The sequence below is a fragment of the Leopardus geoffroyi genome, chromosome B2 (genome assembly GCF_018350155.1).
Source record: "Leopardus geoffroyi isolate Oge1 chromosome B2, O.geoffroyi_Oge1_pat1.0, whole genome shotgun sequence".
In the NCBI taxonomy this organism is placed as follows: domain Eukaryota; kingdom Metazoa; phylum Chordata; class Mammalia; order Carnivora; family Felidae; genus Leopardus; species Leopardus geoffroyi.
Genome location: NC_059332.1, coordinates 112,284,373 through 112,298,724, shown reverse-complemented (window position 1 = coordinate 112,298,724; position 14,352 = coordinate 112,284,373). Strand labels below are relative to the sequence as shown.

Sequence of the window (14,352 nt, the reverse complement as noted above, 5' to 3'; positions counted from 1 at the left end):
TACTTGAAACGTGATCTTATTTAGAAACAGTCATTGCATAGGGCGCCTGGGTGGCTAGCTCAGTTGGTTAAACATCTGACTCTTGATTTCAGCTCAGGTCATGATCTCATAGTTTGTGTGAATGGTGTGGAGCCTGCTTGGAATTCTCTCTCTCCCTCTCTCTCTCTCTCTGCCCCTCCTCCACTGGCTCTCTCTTTCTGTCTCTCTTTCTCTCTCTCAAAATAAATTTTTAAACAAAACTTAAAAGAAGAAACAGTCACGGCAGATAGAATTAATTAAGATGATGTCATACATAAGCAGGGAAAGGCCTTAACTCAGTAAGACTAGTGTCCTTATAAAAAAGAGAAGAGGGGAGGTTAGGTGGCTCAGTCAGTTAAGCATCCAACTCTTGGTTTAGGCTCAGGTCATGATCTTGTGATTTGTGAGATCCAGCCCCAATGGGCTGTGGAGCCTCCTTGAGATTCCCTCTCCCTCTCTCACTGTCCCTCCTCTGCTCATGCACACTCTCCCTCTTTCTCTTTCAAAATAAATATATACACTTTTTTTTAAGAGAAGGGATGGAAAGGAGAATACCACATAAAGACAGAGATAGGCAGAGAGAAGACAGGCACATGATGATGGAGGCAATATTGGAGCCCTGCAACTGCAAGCCAAGGGTCACACAGGGTTGCCGATAACACACAGAAGCCAGGAGAGAGAGTGCAGCTCTTGATTTCAGAGTTCTGCTTTCTACGAGTGTGTAAGAATAGTTTTCTGTTAAGTTTCTGATCCTTTGTTACAGAAGCCCTAAAAAATGGTACAAATTCATTTAGTTTTCTCTACCTGGGTATTTCTACATGTATTTGAGTCTGTGTCCTAAACCTAACTTAAATTCTCAGTTATATAGTAATTTCCTTAAGAGTGGAGCCCATAAATTCTATTTCCTTAATATTTCCTCACTTTGAATCCTTTTTTACCATGCCACTTGGCTTGGTAGAATATTGAATTCAGGGATTCATTAGATTTTGTTGCCTTACTGACCCTTATATTACAAACATGATAAAGAGAAATGAGCATATGGTAAAATGACAGAAAAATGCTAATATTTCGAGGGTTAAGTTTAGGTCCTCTTTCCTTACGATATAAAGGAAATAAGTGTTGTAGGAAGTTGAACCTCTTTTACATCTGTATTTATTACGAAAATATACACAGAATGCTATAAAAATGTGTATTATAGTTAAGAATGTGATAGAAACGTTCAGACACTGTTCAAGATGGACAAGATAACTACCAAAAGCCTATAATAAGACCTAGCATAAATCTACCATAATTAAAATATCATAGTGTTGATGTCAAATAAAAGATATGCCAATGGAAAAAAAAACTGTTCAAAACCTTTGTCATAGGAAGATAATACAATGGTAGCATTTCAATTCAATTCAGAGAGGAAGTTTCATTCATTTGCTGATTCTAGGAAAACTGGTTGGCTATTTAAGAACATGAAAGCTAGATCCTTACCACATACCATATTACATGGCTTCAGTACGCATTTTAACAATTGAAAAGTAATAATGTCCAACATTGACTAGGATGTAACTGAAACAGACCCTTTCACACGCTGCTGGTGCAAATAATCACTATGACCTTCCTGAGGTGCAATCTGGTAATGTTTGCAAAAGAACTTTTAAAATGCTCATCCTTTCTTCTTTGTTTATTACATCTCTGGAGCTTTAACCTTAGCAAGTAGTCTGGTAGCAGGAGAGCAATGTCCCTTCAACCCATAACTCCCCAGACTTTAATGGGCACAGGAGTCAGTCACTTGGAGATCTTGTTAAGATTGCAGATTCTGATTCAGGAGCCTAGGAGTGGGGCCAGAGATTCTGCATTTCCATCTAGCTCCAAGGTGATGCCTATACATCTAGTCAGGGGGCCCCATCTTAAGTAGCAACGTAGTTTAGATCATTGTCAAAAATACCTTGCAAAGTCCCAAGCTACATCTTCAGACACATATATGAAGTCTAAATAGCAAGTGAAGTACATTTATTTCTTCACCTTTCCATCTTTCTTCCTCCTACATAAAACTCTGATATCAGTAGTTTACAGAGAAAATAGTTTCACTAAAACAATGTCTCTGGGGCTTTAGAGCTCATTATTTCTTTGCCCTGGGAAAGTTTCCACTTGCAACCGCCCTAAAAACATTCTTAAATCTGGCTTCCATCATTGAGTTAAACTCTACTGTCTGAGAGAGGAGAAAGGTATGAAAAGCTCAATTGGGGCCATTCCGGCAAACTTAATAGCTCTTCAATTCACTGACCCCTTTGGGATGAGCCAAATCCACTATCACTCCTGTGGAGAGACTGCACATTAAGGTGCCCTTGATCAGCCCTTACTGCTCTGCAGTCTGAACAGCAAAGCTTCTTAGAACACTTCCTTTGACCACCTCCAAATTTGGACATGACAAGGATATAGTTCAGATACAAGGCAATATAAAAAAGCAAGAATAACTTTTGAATACAACACCTTCCATACTAGAGAAAAGAAAGGTTCTGACTGTTTTATACCTAAACATACCTGAGGGTAACAACCCTCCTAGTGGCTCCCTAAGAAGTGCTGAGTGCTAGGGGCAGGCAGTTAGAGAAAGAGCCTGCAGAAATGTTGGGGGGAAGGCCAAAATAGCTTGAAAAATGCCTTGGGTGATTTGAACATGCGCTCCACCCACTTGCACCTACAGTGCTTCCCTGTGGATTTTGAGTCACTATTGCAGAGGGTGAAAACAGAATGAAAATTATATTTTATGTTAAAAGAGCATCCAAAGTTATGCCTCTCTTTTTTGGATTTAAAAACGTTTGACAGATTCAATATGGTGATAGAACTTAGTCACTTACAAAAAGGCAGATCATTTACCATCCTGAACATTGTGCTGGCCTTTGAACACATTTTCCAGCCTAGTCGTAGTTCCCAATTAAAGAACTGTCTCAGCATGGAATTATTTCAGCAAAAGCTTCCTCTTTTTACACAAAACTAAAATTCTTGTGCCACAATTACAAATGGCAATTTGATGGAAGAGGTTCTGGTGTTAAAATATATTTGATGCCTTTTTCCTAGTCAGCTTTATAACATATTTTCATTTAAATACATTGAATTTGTTAGACCAGCTACACAGCTCTCCATATTGAAGAGGGTCAAATGCCACTTGAACTTCAAGGATACATTAGGAAAGTGAAATAAGGCAGAGTATTCCACACTACGCTCACTGAATATAAAATATAGATAAGCACAAGCATCTTTGGCTCAAACATGAAATGGGATTTCTTTTAGTTTTTATTTCTCTAATACATATTTCAGAACTCTTTGGTATAGGATTCATTTTCAGCTTAGATTTAATTGCCACCTTGTATTCTGAAATGTAATGATATAGTCTAGAGATGGGTTTGTTAAACTCTTTTTTTTTCCATTTCCATGATCAATCAGAACTACCAGGGTTGGAAATCACTATCAGTGAGCAAGTCCTTTGGAATATGCTCATCCTGTAGTGAAATATATCTATATAAAGGACATGCAAATATCATTGCCTCAGCTGCAACTTCAAATATCTGGATCCTCTGAGTCCCTCTGATGTTAACTAAACATGGTAATTTAGCTTATATTCTCCAGAGTCAACTCATATGCCTAAAATCACTTACCTTGTAATAGCCTGAAGCAAAGGAAGTTTCGACCACTGGGTTTCAAACCTTCTTTTGATTGCAACCCCAGTACAAAAGATTTAATACACATTGTAGATATTCATTCTCGCTTTTGCTATGTGCAATTCCTGCTGATACTTTCAATTCAATTCCCTTCAATTCCTTTTTTTCTGTTCTAATAAAATGAGGCATAGTTGATTATTTAAAAAATGACTGGCTTGTGCTTAAAATAATTTAAAATGTTCATGTTTTAAATTTTAGAATTCACCGTTGAAAAATAATAATATGAGTATGCTGGCAATGGGTTATTCTTTTGCCATTTATTTGTATTAAAATATCACTGAAAGAACTTTAAAGTACTTCATAATCATTACAAAATAAAAGTTAAAGCCAAGTTTTTTCAAATAATGCGCCATCGTTCTCTCACAGCAGCATTGGAAATCAGTCCAAGTATGAAAAGGAAAAATATATAAAGCATTACAAATATTGTCAAAGTATAATTTTAATAAAGTTAAAAGACATCATTCCTAGGCAAAAATATAATGAGCACCCATCAAAGTTTGTTTACTTCATTAATGAGGGAACTGGGAAAATAGTAATGTTGGCTCAGAAAAGGATAGGAGAAACTGGTACAGACACATACACTGCTTTATAGTGTGTGTGTGTGTGTGTGTGTGTGTGTGTGTGTGTGTGTATAAAGGATTATATATAAAGAATATATATAATATATGAAAAGAATATATATATTTATATATCTTCATATCTATAAGGGATGCTGGAATAGCTTGCTAATTTAAATATAAAATAGGTTAATGTTCTACGGAGCAATAATACCACAACCTCTATGATTCTATTAGAATCATTTATGCCTCTACTGCACAAAAATCACTATTTATCAATTTTCTCAAATTAATGTGTAATTTATAAAGCCTGTGCCCTAATCAGTAGCAAATAGTAAATCAAACAAAATTATCTTCCCATTTAGAGTGTCAAATATATCTCAGTCAGAAAGTTCTGCTATGACATTGAAACGGCATACAGAAATCTGTTAACATAATTTCTGAGACTTAGACTATTGTTCTTAAGAATATGAAATGTTCGTTGGCAATAACTAAATCAGATTTATTTTGTGTCTTCAGCCCCTAGGACAGTGACTGGTCTATAGTAGGTATTTGATGAATACTTCTTTAGCAAAGAACTACGAATTCATATAGGAAAAAAGGGGACTTCTGATGGTATAAAACTCTGCAGAAGGACCTTTGAATATTAGTGTACTCCTTTCTATTTAATAATATTTTTATCTATGCCTACTGCTTCACTCACCAAGTCCTTATTTTGTGAAAATTCTTGCATGACTCTATAGTGTGTAAGTAGAAAATATTTTAGGATACTTTTAGGCTATTTTCAACTCAGCACAAGTAACCTTATCACTCTTATTTACATTATGAAAAAAAGAGCATGCCAAACAGAAATCATAGCCTTAAGGTCTCTATGAATATATGTGGAGGAGCTTTTTCCAAGGTATTTTCTGAAAGTGGCAGTCTTGAGTTGAATCCTTGTAATTTTCCTTTTAGATTTTGCTTGACTGGTTGCTTTTTGGGCAGGGTTATAGAACTCAATGTAATGTACAAGCACTAGTTAAAAGCTGTAATTGATTAAGCGCCTTATTAAAATCAGTAACAAGACAACCTATGTAGGAATGTGCAACATCTCTATGTGGAAAACTTTAACACTGAAAAAATAGAAAGACATACTATTTTCTTGGATAGAAAGATGTAACATTATGAAGGTGTTGTCTGTCCTGAAATTAATCCATACATTTAATGCATTCTAATAACACCATATTTTTTTCGAATGCAGGCAAGATGATTATAAAATTCCTTTACAAAAATAAGAAGCAAGAATTGCCAGGAAAATTGGGAAAAAGACTAGTAAGACATTAAAACATTTTATAACGCCCTAGCAGACATTAAAACATTTTATAATGCCCAAATCATACAAAGAATGGTGATGCAGGTGAACAGATAAACAGATCAATGTAACCACACATAATGTCCATACAAGACTAAAGTCTGAGATTCAGGGAACATGTCAAATCAGTACCAAAAAAACTTCTGAAAAAATTTGGTTAGATCTACATCTCGTATCTTTAACAACAAGTATCAAAAATTTACGTATAACAAATAGCCCATAAACGTACTAGCTGAAATTAGACTTTTTCCTATAATGTTAGAGTAAGTAAGGTCAAAGCATGAAACATAATTCAGAAAACATTTACAAATTTGATAGCATAACAAGTTACACATTTCTGTAAGTGGGAGATTTGCATATGCATATAGTTCTCTCAAAATGTACAAAGTATATCTGAAAGAATTCACAATAAACTAGTGAGTTCTCACTCAAGTTTGTACAGCTTTAAAAGAATGCAGTTGAGGAGGGAGTCATCATCAATCTGGCTTATTTCTTTTAACATAATGTCCTCAAGCTTCACCCATGTTGTAACATAGATCAGCATTCCCTTCCTTTTTAATAATATTCCACTGAATGCATAGATCAAATTTTGTTTATCCATTCATCTGTTAGTGGACATTGGGTTGTTTCCACCCTTAGGAAATTATGAATTATGCTTCCACGAACATAGGTGTACAGATACCTGTTTGAGACCCTGATTTTAATTCTTTGGGGTATATTCAGAAGTGGAATTGCTGGATCATAGGGTAGTTCAGTGGCTGCAAGACATTAAGTGAGTGGTATGGAGACCTTTCACCATATATCCATTCATTCTTTAAATCACTTATGATTGCATCTTTAATCTGCAGTGTAACCAAGACAACTCAGGTCTGAAAGAAAAACTTCCTTCTTAGCACGCTGCTATGCAACACCCTCTTTCAAGCTGCCTGTTGGTGTCTTTACACATAGTTACAAAGGTTTCCTCCTCTTTACATTATATGCCCTAGTCTAACCTACATAGCCAGATGAAGAAGGAATGAAGAATATTCCTACAGGTGAGCTATCCCAGAGGTGGGAGCTCATGGAATTTTCAGGAGTTAAAATTATAGGGAAGGGAATGGTGGAAGAAAAAGATGGAGAGGTGGGTCACGACAGGGAGGGCTCTATAATCTGTGTTAAGGGGACTAGGAACTGTAGAGGGTCACTGAAGGGGAAATGCAGTCATCTGGTTTGCATTTTAGAGAGATAGCTCTGGCTATAGTGTAGAAAACTGATTGTTTGAAAGGGATGGGGAGGCAGCAATTCCAGAGGCAGTGAGGGGCTGCTGGGAAGTGGACTGTACATATGCTATAGTATAGCAGATTATAAAGTCTGTTTCATTAACACCTTGAAACAGGTTTCCTTTCATTTTTCATCACAGCTAATTAGAGCTCACTGATTTGCTGCACACTAACTATGAGGCAGAACTGTTCTAACACTATTTCATATATTTCATTTATACCTTGCAGTAACCTCATGGCATTGATAACATTCCTGTCCCCATTTGATGGATTAAAAACTGTCACTGAGGTTCAGGACCATGCCCAAATTCATATGGTAACTAATGGAAATGGAGTGTGAACAAGCACTTGGGTCCAGAACTACTCCTCGGCTGCAGTGGTTCCCTGTGGCCCCAGGACTCCAGTGGTGACACTTGAAGGTCTTCTCTGATTCCCATGATTTTCAATTTCAACCCAACCAACCACACTTCTTCCAGAGTTCTGTACATAAAACACCACTTTCATCACCTTGCTTGTTTGCCTTGTATTGTAGAGTGGCTCCCTCCTGCTCATCCTGAAGTTTTCTTTAGTTATTTAGCGTCTGTCCTATGCCCCAATCTTTGTTTTTAGATGGGCTTCTTAGTCCTTTAGGTATATTCAAATTCAAATTCCCCAACAAAGGTCCCCATTTTCACGAAATTATGAAAATTAGACTTATTGTCTAAAGTTTTGGGTGGCTCAGTTGCTTTAGCATCCTACTCTTGATTTTGGCTCAGGTCATGATCTCAGGTTTGTGAGTTTGAGCCCCATGTTTGGGTTCTGTAATGACAGCTCAGAGCCTGCTTGGGATTCTCTCTGTTTCCTTCTCTCTTTCTGCCCCTCCCCTGCCTGCATTCTCTTTCTCTCTCAAAATACAACTAAACTAAACTTAACTTAACTTAACTTAAATTAACTTAACTTAACTTGACTTGACTTAAATTAAATTAAATTAAATTAAATTAAATTAAATTAAATTGTATGCTATTCCATTTCTCACCAACTAAAGTACTCAATATTAAACACTCCAGAATGTAATTATATATTATCTTGATTTAAGTTGTGTACATCAGTCCCATCTCCCTCTTTTAGAGTTTTTGAAATTAGTATCTCTGTCTAGCTTCTTTGTATTCACTTCAGCCCTTAGTGCAACCTGGAAACCAGACATGCAGTAGGAAGTCAGAACATACCCACTTAACTGAAATGCCTTTCCTTATGAGCTATTGTTAGATTGATATTTCCCAAACTTGGCTCCCAACTCCTTCTACGAAAACAGGTCTCTTTACATTTGGGGAAAAATTAGTTAAACATATTTAAGCAAGTTTTTCAGGAACTTTCATGTGCTAATAATGAAGTGGCAGAATAAATTGTATTTGGTTTCACCACAGGCCTCCCTCGCCTTTTGTAAAGCATGATATAAAAATAGCAATAAGGATTAGTAACATTTATTGCATGTGGACTTTATTTCTGATACTGTGTTAAGCCTTTACCATGCATCATCTCATTGACTACTGTTTTTATCTCATGGAATACTACTACTTTCAGAAGGATAGCTTGGAAGAAGTTCATTCCAACACATTCATAAAGAACACAGGTTGTAATTTTTATTTGCATACTCTTTTTTGTCCAAGTCCAACTAAGTAGAATATGGAGAATCATCAATGGCACCACATTTGAAAACAGAGTATATTTTTAAATAAGTTGCAGTGTTGGGAATTCTTGGCTCAGATGGTCATTCTTCCTTCCATATATATAATGCCATATAAATCCTTCCCAGATCTTTGGATATGATCACAAAGACTTTTAAATCTAACTGAGACCAAGAGTCCTTCCATTTTTCAACCTTCTTTATCCTCTGGGATAATAAAGACTTGTGAAAGGGCACAAAGGTTGTCTTCAGGCTTCAGCTGAGCTGTCCACCTTTCATTGACCGTCAAAACTATTGGCTCTAATAAATGTGAGTTGGCCTATGTTTCTGAGACGAGCTGTTCAGAAGATAATATAGTCTTCATTTAGCCAAAAACACAAGATAAATCATATAGGTGGGATAACAGTAAGGGGAAAATAATGTCATTGACTTGGAATTTAATAATTTGTCAATGTTTAACTTTTCTTAAAAGTCTAGAAGAACTATGTAGGGTATGAAATTCTCTTAACTTGAATTTTTTCTGTTTTCTCTTTACATGGATACAAAAAGATCCAAAGTTTCCAGTCTATTAGGGGCATATATCTACCTGTAAAGATGGAGAGACAAAAATTCTAAAAGGGTTCAGAAATATGGTGAATCTGTTGGTGACGAGGATTACAAAAATGTTACATGTAAAAGCATTTGTAGCAGGCATCCAATTCAATCTCTTTTTATGTGAAGATTTTATTTAGTGACATGACAAATTAGTAGGCAAGATATGCCATTTATCCAGTGGCCTTTTAATAACTATCTGTTTGGGCAGACTTTACTGGATGACGAAGTGATTTTAAAATAAATATTCATTACCAAAAATGTCCTAAATGCTACCCACGATATGTAAAACACAAGGCTTTCTGACTGCAAGTAACACTGACATACAGCAAAAAAAGAGTAGAAGAATGTATAAGATAATCTCAGCCATGACAGAAAAATATTTCCCTAAGAAGACATTCAGATTCTCTGTGATTTTTATCATGATGAAAAATTTATGTTTTCACCATTACAGCACTAAGTTAACTGTGATCTATATTTTTTACAATGTATATATCTGCTTCTATGCACTTTTGAGGGTTCTGTCATATTCCAACCAATATAATCATTCCCTTTTCTGGGTCACCATGTTGAGATGTTGTATAGGTTCTACCATTCAGAATAGTCCTACTGCTGCCTCTCTAGGAGAGATATGTTTTTGAGATTTCATGACATGTGACTATAATGAAAGTGGTATTAGATTTCCTATTTGTTTTCTTCTCGTAACAGCTTTTGCCTGTTTTTTTTTTTTTTCATTTGTTTGTTGTAATTGGTGTAATTCAGTGGTCATTTAGTATAACTCATTTACAATTAGTAAAAACTACTATCAAGTGCAACACAAAGTATGCTTAATGAATTCAACATGTTTTTGCAAGAAGTTTGTAAAAACTTCAGGATGATTATTAGCCAATTATCAAGGTGAGACTTGGGACAATCAATAAATAAGAAGTGCCTACTGTATACCAGATCTCCATATACCTTATGAAAAACAGGGTACCAGGGAATAAAACAGACATAAGCCCTATCCTGTGAAACAATCTTTCTGTAGACCAACAACTAGCATGCCAAGTGCTCACTGAGCTCTGTGCTTCAGTTTTGTTAGTTTTTACGGTATGTCCATGCTCACATCTGCCCCATCCTTTCCTGCCAGGTCCCTTTCTTCACAAATGGGCAACAGCATGTCTATACTCTGATGGCTCTAGACTGAGAATACAATTCAATATGCTTGCTTGGCTACAATGATTCATGCATGGCCAACCTTTCCACTTTGTCCCTCTGCCATACATCACCTAATATGCAGTAAGGTCACCTGATACACTCAATATTGTATTAATAAATAAATGACTTCTTTGAAACTTTCCCCTACTTCAAGATTTCTTCTCCTTTTAGGTTCCTGAAAAATGGGAAGGTGTATTTTTTTAAATTTTTTTAATGTTTATTTATTATTGAGAGAGAGACACAGAACATGAACAGGGGAGGGGTAGAGAGAGGGGAGATAGAGTCTGAAGTAGGCTCCAGGCTCTGAACTGTCAGCACAGAACCCAATGTGTGGCTCAAACTCACAAACCACGAGATCATGACCTAAGCTGAAGTCGGATGCTTAACCGACTGAGCCATCCAGGCGCTCCTGAATGGGAAGGTGTATTATCCATCCTGCCCGTCTCTACTATATATTCTCCCTGAACAGTTGATATGGCCACTTGGTTGGGTTAGGGAGAAAAGAATTTAGAAACAGACATTCTGACTATTTCTTATACATAAATTTAGAGATGCACAAATTTCCCTCAGTGTGGGGACAACATCTTTAAAACAGAATGCTGAAGATTTTAAAAATACCTTTATATTTTTCTTTTTCAGAACTAAATATAAAATTATGAAATTTAAAATAGGAATATATTATTAAAATGTGACTTAATTACTAGTCTTATCTGTTTCTTTCTTTTTTCAACTTTGAGGCACTGTAGCAGTAAGAAAAGAAAATTTTTGGAAGAAATAGTATATAGCTTACAGTAAATGTTGAGAATTTTACTTTATATAAACCATATGTCCTATCTCAAGGCAATTATTTTTCTAACTCTTTAGCATTGTATTTCAAACCAAACTTGTTACACCTTTTTGTTACTGAATTCTAGGAAAAAAGTGCCAGACATTAATATCTCAGCTGGAACAATCAAGACCACATATTATTGAGGTTTCTTATTAAAAGTGGCATTTTCATTAAAATCCCCTTCTTTGCCATGAAAAGCCATGATGATATATTATCTATTTTCAACAAATGTGCTGCAGAAAGTGCCTAGGAGGTAATAACACAGTTTAAGGGAAAAAAATTAAATATGATGGCTAGCCAAATGCAATTTACACATTTGTGTTTTTTTTTTTGTGGCAAGTCGTGTATCTTGTAAAAAGGGATGCAGCTGAGGCATGAATAGAGGAAAAAAACAGTTTGTAATATTACAAATATCAAAACACATCAAGAAGAGTTGCACTAAATCCAGATATTTTAGTTCACAAAAATCCTAAAGCAGAACCAAATGAATCTTAAATGATACCTTTTTATCTTTCTTTCAGGTAAAAACCTGTTAGTTTTTACTCTCCTGTCCCTAAGGTGTGTCCCTGGAGGTATTCTCCCTTCCTCCCTCTGATCCTGCAGGAGTGGCTATGAGCCTTCCAGCTGCAGTGAAGGGGCGGAGCTAGGATCCAACAGGTCACTCTCCTTGAGGGTAGCACAGTGAGCCCAGATACTAGGCGGAAAACACAATGTTGTCATTTACAAGCTTTTGGACTCTGTAGCAATCATCTCATCTCTCTGTGCCTCATTTTATTCTGCTGTAAAAAGAATGTAAAGAATGTAAAAAGAATACACGTCTACACACTCATCTTTCCAAAATAACCCACTGATATTCTAGTGTCCACCTACTCTTTCCATACTTTAAATACAATGGCCACAACCACAACAAAGAGGTGATACCTACCTATTCCCCAAGCAGCATCCCTAGTTTTCCAGCTCCATGATGTGTTGCCACAGCTCCTGTCTCATCTCCACTTCTAAATTCTCATCATTTTCAAGGTCCAGCTAGGAAGCTACTGCGCTGTGGCACCTTCTAAACCTCCCACACACTGCTCTGGGCTGGAAATGATCGCATGCTTTGAAAAATTCTCCCCGTATGTGATCTATAACTCACTGAAACACTTATCTTTTTCTACCTCGCAATCATGCACATGTTTTTATCTCTCTGCTACATTATAGGTTCTCTGAGGGCAGTGCCATGACTTATTAATCTTTATATCTTCTGTGGTACCTACCATAGCCTTGCCAGTAGCAGGAATTTAATTAATGTTTATTGTGTCAATGAATATAAAAAAAGGTTATCTATACTATTTTATTCTGTAAGAAGATAAGATGATATAAGATCAGAGATGTGAAAGCCTTGGGAGCGTAAAAGTTTTATTGAAATGAAAGGCTCGATGGCTGGAATACTATACAGGCACATTTGACAAGGGAATAAAAATCCTTGAGGGTTATTCACAACTGACAGAACTCTGAGCTGTGACTTGGCTACTAAGGAAATTCCTGGGCTACAAGTGTAGCTTTATGAAAAATTGAGATAACATACTCGGAGAACACTGGAGGAAGTAAAATGCCAAAGAGAACAGCTTTTTCAGAGCTGTCAAGACATCTTAATTTGTTTTTGTGCAGAGAGACTTGTCAAACTGCCACTAACTATCTGGCCTCCTTGTCACAGCAAAGTTTCTATACATTGTGCCAACTTCACTTTCTTCATAGCCAAAAAATTTCACCAAAGCGTGACAGAGCCATTGCACGCCAACTGCACGCTGAAGTTGTCCGTGGTTTGACGCCATCCCTGCTGCAAAGTCAGAGTAATTAGGGACGGATTCTGAAATGCTGAGGCCGACCTTTTGGTATGAAGGCCTAAGCCAGGTAGAAGGTCACAATAGTTCTCAGAAGTGTCATCTCTTGGAATTGTTCAAAATTTGCTTTATTTGGAAAGAATCAATGTAAAGAGATTGAGATTACAAAGGATAAGGAACCAAGACTTTGTTTCTTGAAGTGTGGTCTGCAGATCAGCAGCCTTGACAACACCCTAGGACTACTTAGAAATGCAGGCTCTCAGGCCACTGTCCACCGATACTTAATGAAACTATGCATTTTTAAAGAATTTTTTAGAGAGACAGTGCGTGAGTGGGGTGGCAGGGAGGGGGCAGAGGGAGAGAGAGAGAGAGAGAGAGAGAGAGAGAGAGAGAATATTAAGCATGCTCCACACTCAGCACAGAGCCCATCTTGGGGCTTGATCCCAAGACCCTGGGATCATGACCCGAGCTGAAATTAAGAGTCAAATGCTCAGCCGAATGAGCCACCCAAAAATCCCAATGAGACAATACATTTCAATAAGATCCTAGGTGATTCATAATCACATTAGACTTTGAGAGACACTGCTCTAAGGCAAGAGATAGTCAAAGAAAAACAGCAACAATTTTTGTATGGTTACAAAAGTTTTTAAAAATATAGAAGCAAAATTTCCCATTTGATTAATCAATTAAGATTTTTTTTTAACTTTTTAATGTTTACTTACATTTTAGAGAGGGTGAGAGATAGGTATAAAGTGTGTGTGACCAGCGGAGTGGCAGAGAGAAAGGGAAACATAGAATCCGTAGCAGGCTCCAGGCTCTGAGCTGTCAGCACAGAGCCCTACGTGGGGATCAAACCCACAAGAGATCATGACCTGAGCTGAAGTTGGACACTTAACCAACTGAGCCATCCAGGTGCCCCAATGAAGATATTTTTAATAAAAAAATACCTTTCAAAACTAAAGAAAATAAAGTTGTATAATTAAGATGGAAACAAAGGGGGAAATAAACCCTGACCTTAAGATACTGCTTATGATAATCAATGTACTTCCTTTCCAAATGTTGTCATCTGGATACAGAATTAATGAAAATATATAAGTACTTGTTCAGAAAACCCCAAGTTAATCATTAGATATGGTGGCTTCCTGCTTCTTTCTAGTCATTTATAGTTAATAGGCATTTATTATAACATTATCATAAAGCTTAGAATTAACCAATGACTAGAGAATATTACTAACATTGCAAGTATAGAGAAATATTTAAAATCCTAAGAACAATATTTTACATAATATTAGTAAGAACAAAAGGTTTTGGAAAAATATTCATATGATGATTTCTCTACTTTTTTATTTTACTAATG

General features: G+C 36.4%; 1 protein-coding gene and 1 pseudogene across 7 annotated transcripts in view; both read right to left on the bottom strand.

Moving 5' to 3' along the window:
• The window catches only part of NKAIN2 (sodium/potassium transporting ATPase interacting 2), a 998,481-nt gene that overhangs the window by 300,367 nt on the left and 683,762 nt on the right, over positions 1 to 14,352 (bottom strand). The gene's annotated exons all lie outside the window — the stretch shown is intronic.
• On the bottom strand, positions 6,032 to 6,116 carry LOC123610050 (annotated as a pseudogene).